The sequence below is a fragment of the Psittacula echo genome (genome assembly GCF_963264785.1).
Source record: "Psittacula echo genome assembly, chromosome: 11".
Taxonomy (NCBI): Eukaryota; Metazoa; Chordata; class Aves; order Psittaciformes; family Psittacidae; genus Psittacula; species Psittacula echo.
In genome coordinates, this window is record NC_137746.1 from 282136 (window position 1) to 287505 (window position 5370).

At 46.6% G+C, this 5370-nt stretch overlaps 1 long non-coding RNA gene across 2 annotated transcripts; it reads right to left on the minus strand.

Moving 5' to 3' along the window:
* Nucleotides 1–982: 982 nt before the first annotated feature.
* LOC308226084 lies at nt 983–5370 on the minus strand. Of its 2 annotated transcripts, none has more exons than XR_013957835.1 (4): nt 5058–5370; nt 3784–3879; nt 2689–2826; nt 983–1421 (listed from the first exon to the last, which is right to left on the minus strand). It is a non-coding gene; the product is annotated as an uncharacterized lncRNA (long non-coding RNA). The 2 variants fall into 2 exon arrangements; XR_013957836.1 differs by having other exon boundaries at nt 2723–2826; nt 5058–5360.

A 5370-nucleotide genomic window follows, 5' to 3' on the forward strand; every position in this document is an offset into this window, starting at 1 on the left:
CCACAGATGCCAGGTCAGAGGTCTGAGTCAAGGGCCACAGATCGTGTATGAGGTCAAAGAGCACGTGCCCTAGGTGAAAAGTGAAAGGTCGGGGGTTAAGGGTTGGGCTAAAAGGCCAAGGGCCAGATTTGCATGGTGAAAAGCTAGGGGTCAGAGGTCACATGACAAAGGTCATAAGCAAAAGGGTGTCATTGGCTACATGTCTAAGACCAGAGGTGAAAGGGTGGGTGGGTGTGTATTGGAGGCTCAGTGGGCAACTGTAGAGGCCAAATGGTCAGTGGCCATGGTAAAAGCTTGCAGGTCAAAGGTCAACTGGCAGAAGTCATGGATCAGAGGTCAAAGGTGCCTGAGGCAAAAAAGTTACTAACCCCACCCACAGCTCTGGCCACGCCCATGTCACATCCCCCCCACCCCAGGCCAACCTGGAGCCTCCCCCTTTCTGAGACCACCTCCTGTTAGTAACCCCATCCACACTCCTGGGCACTCCCACAGCACAGTCCCAACCCACCCCAGGCCCATGAGCACTTCAGGCCAGCCCCTTTCCTTGATCACACCTCCATTCATCATTAGCCCTGCCTCCAGACCTAGCCGTACCCACACCCAGAGCACACCAAGCCCCTTCTTTGTCATTGGCCTACCCCAACAGAGGCCTTGTCCCCTCGTACCATCCACTCCTTGGCCCAGACCAGCACACACTCCCACCTTAGCCTTTCCCACAGCACAGACCACACCCCCAGGACTTTATTAACCTGGCTTATGGCCCCACATTCATCATCATGTCATCGTTATGTGATCATTACGGGGTCTCTGAGTCTCTAGCGATTGCTGTGCATCTATATGGGATGTCTATAGGGTCTGTGGGGCTCTATGACTTTCTCTGAGTCCCTATGAGGCATCTAGAACTAAAAAATGTTACTATAGGAGACTAAAAAGCAAAGACAATTGAAAAAGAAAAATTAGTAAGAAAACCAATACAACTGCGTAAAGACAACAGGAAGAGAATAATGTGATTATAAATTAGTACAAAGCAAATAAAAAGGAATAAAAGTGAACAAGCCTGAATGAATTGTAAATAAAAGTGAACGAAAGTTCATAAAAACAAATGACAGTCAATTGAAAAAAAATCAATTGGTGTTGGAGTACTTATGGGGTGCAACGGGATAGTGGGGGCCCTACGTGGCACCATGGTAGTTGATGATGATGTCATCGCAGTCCTGGTTGATGTCACAACACGTGTCTGTGAGTCACTATGGTGTCTCCATGGCTTGCTAACAGTCGCTGTCGAGTGTCTATGGGTTGCTCTGGGTCCCTATAGGATATCTATAGGGAATCCATGAGGCTGGGGAGCCTGCACGGGATCTGCTGGAGTCTGTGGGGCTCTATGAGGCGTCCATGGGTTGCTCTGGGCTGCTACAGAATACCTAAAAAAAAAAAAAAAATTAATATAAGTGACTCAATCAAATCCAAAGAAAACTTAAAAAAATGCAAATTAAAAGCACATTAGAGTGAATAAAGTGGTTAAACCATGAATAAAAATGAATACAAGCAAACAAGCCTGAATAAAACTCTAATAAGAGTGAAGTCAACAAAAATGAATTGCAGTCAATGAAAAGAAACATCAACTGGTGTTGGGGTACTCATGGAGTGGGGGGCGGGTTGTGGGAGCCCTACTACAGGGCACCTGGGGACCCTTCATGGGGCTCTTGGGGGTCCCTATAGGACACCATGCCATTGATGATGTCATCACGGTCCAGGTGACATCATGACACTCTATGGGGCATCTACAGGGAACTATGGGGCAGTGGGAAGGGGGTCTGTGGGGTGCTATGTGGCAGTGCAGTGTGTCTGCACGGCTCTATAGGTTGTCATGGGGCCATGTGTGGGTCAACAGGGTATCCAGCAGTTGCAGTGGGTTTCTATGGGGTGTTTATGGGTGGCTGTGGCTTACTATGGGGAGTCCAGGGCTCGCTATAGGGTGCCTGTGGAGTATTAATAGGTCGCAGTGTGTCATGGGTATCTATGGGTCTCTATGGGGCATCTGTGAGTCACTTTGGAGTGTCCATGAGTTGCTGTGGGGTGTCTATCAGTCACTGTGGCTCTCTATCAGATGTCTATAAGTCACTGCAGGTTCATCAAGAGTAGCTGTGGGGTGTCTATGGGTCGCTCTGGGACCCTATGGGATGTCTATAGGGTGTCTAGGAGGCTCGAGGGGCCTGTAGGTGATCTACTGGGGTCTATGGGACTCTATGAGGTGTCCATGGGTTGCTCAGGGTCACTATGGGGTATTGGGTCAAAAAAAAAAAAAAAGTTCCTAAAAGTGACTAAATCAGATCTAAAGAAAAGTGAGCAAAACGTTAGCAAAACGAATAAAAGTGACCAAGCCTGAATAAAACCTGGCTAAAAGTGACTGAAAGTTTTAAAAAAAAAAAAAAAGGGAGAATGAAAGTGAGAAAAAAAATCCACTGGGGTTGGGGCACTTATGAGCTGCAGGAATGTAGTGGGAGCCCTATGGGGCGCTGTATCATTGATGATGCTAACGATGTCATTGTGGTCCTGGTGACATCATGACTCCAGGAGTCAAGAAAAGCTGTGATACCTGTTGTAGGTCTACAGGACACTAGGAGGCTGGGGTGGGGGGAGGGTGTCTATGGGTCGTCGTAGGGTATCTATTGGGTGTCACAGACTCACCGTGGGGCAGTGTGGGGGGCGCTCTGAGTCTCACCTTTGTGGAGAGGGCTCAGGTTGATCTTCGGGCGTGGGCCAGGCCCGCTGCAGTTGCTCCAGCTCGATTAAACTGGACTGCAGTTAAATAAAACAGGAATAAAGCTGAAAAGTGAATAAACATCAATGAAAGTCAATAAACCTGAACAAAACTCAATAAACCTGAATAAAACTCAATAAAAGTGGATTAATGTGAATGAAAAAGAATTAAAAGGGAATAAACCTGAATAAATCTACAAGGAAAGTGACTAAAAGTAAACTGAAGATCACTCAAAGTAACTAAAAAACAAATAAATCTGAATAAAACCACACAAAAGCAAATTAAAGCGAATCAAAGGAAAGTACATGTGAGTTCAAAAGTGAATACAAGTGAATAAAAAGCCTGAATAAACCTGCATAAAGTTTCTGGACAAAATCTGTGGCCTTGCCAAAAATACACAACCTGCTGAGAACAGTGAAAAACTCCAGAATCTGAAAAAAAGACCCATATCAGTCACTGTGAGTGTCTATGGTACGTCCATAGGCTGTCTATCAGGCTGAGGGGGGCCCTACTGGGGAATCTGAAGGATCAGTCTCTGGGGTTATATGGGGTCTCTTCGAATGTCCATGCTGAGGATGGCTACGGGGTGTGTATAAACAAAAAAAAAAAAACAAACAAAAAACCAAAAAACAACAACAACAAAAAAGTGAGCAAACAATGGACAAGCCTGAATAAAACTTGATTAAAAGTGAATGAGAGTTTAAAAAAAAAATATGAACAAAAGAAATTCATTAAAAAAATCAGCTGTTGCTGGGGTACTTCTGGGTTGTGGGGGAGAGTAGCTGAGGCCCTATGGGGCACTTGGGGGCCCTATAAGACACTATCTCATTGATGATGCTGATGATGTCATCGCAGTCCTGGTGACATCATGACGGCAGGAGTCTAAAAGCTGTGGGACATGTGTCGTGGGTCTATAGGGCACTGTGGGGCTGGTGTTGGGGGTGTCTACAGGTTGATGTAGAGTACCTATCAGGTGCCACTGGGGCACCACGGGGCAGCATGGGGGTCACTGTGGGTCTCACCTTTGCATGGGGCTCAGGTCAATCCTGGGGCTGGGCCCAGTGCAGTCGCTCCAGCTCCATTAAACTGGACTGCAGTTAAATAAAACAGGAATAAAGCTGAAAAGTGAACAAACACCAATGAAAGTGAATAAAACTGAATAAAACTCAATAAAAGTTAACAGTTAATGAAAAAGAATAAAAGGGAATAAGCCTGAATAAATCTCCAAGAAAAGTGAACAGAAGTGAACTGAAGACCACTCGAAGTAACTAGAAAAAGCAAATAAATCTGAATAAAATTGCATAAAAGCAAATTAAAAGCGAATCAAAAACAAGCACATGTGAGTTCAAAGCTGAATACAAGTGAATAAAGGTGAATAAAAAGCCTGAATAAACGTGTGGAGAAAAGCTGTGGCCTTGCCAAAAATACACAACCTGCTGAGAACAGTGAAAAAGTGCAGAATCTTACAAAAGACCTGTGGCTCTATGAAAAAGAAACTGTGTAAATAATGCGATAACTCATAAAGCCTTGCAGAACTTGCTTAGCCTTGTGAAACTAGCCTGTCTCATGGCAACTGTCACTTATGCACAGCAGAATGACTCAGAAGATCTGAGGCAAAGGAGAAGGGACTTTGCAGGCAGGGAAGGTATCAAGTAGGTGGATACTGAATGCAAACGGAAAATCCTGAATCAGGTGTGTCTAGTGGAGATCTCCCTTTATCCAAATAAAGCTTTAAACGTCACTCTGTTGTTGATAATGAGCTGTTATCAAAAGCAGATTTTCCCAACAAAGCTGAATAAAAAGTGATCAAAAGTGAATAGAACTGAACAAGAAATTCAGTAAAAGTGAATATGCCTCAATAAAAAGTGAATAAATACGAACAGAAGTGATTAAAAATTGGAAAATCAAAACCTGAAAAAAGTGACTAAAAAGCAAAGAAAAAAGTGAATAAAAAGAGAAAAAAGTTAAAGTGGCTAAAAGTCAGTATAAAGTGAATACAACTCAATAAAAAACTGAGTAAGGGAATAAAAGTGAACAAAAGTGTGAAAACCTCGACTAAAACTCAAACAAATTTATATAGTCGTATATAAACGTAAAGTTAGTCAAATTTAATTAAATGCACTGATGAACCATGAGCCCTCTAGCCCCTGCCCCCCGCCGCTAATACAGCCGCCGCCACTTCCCCCCCTCCCGCCGCTGCCGCCGGCACCGCCCACTGCCTTTGCCGCTCCTGCTACCGCAGCTCTGGCCAACGCCGCTGAACCCCCCCCCGCTACTCCCGCCGCTCTTTTACTACCTCGCCCGCGGCCGCCGCAACAGCCCCTTCCGTCGCTGTCACCGTCTCTTCCGCCGCTGCTGCAGCCGCCCCTCCAACCTCGGCCCTCCTCCGCGCCCCGCCCCACCCCCCCCCCCGTCGCCGGCACAGCCCGGGCCCTGGCCGTTCCGGCCGCCAGCGCTGCCGCTCTGGGCGCCGCTACCTCCGCCCCCCAGAACTTCCTCCGCTCCGCTCCCGCCGCCGCCGCCGCCGCCGCCGCTTTTACTACCTCGCCCGTCACCGCCCCTGCTGCCGAGACCACCCCTACCCCCTCCCCTGCCACTACCGCCGGAAA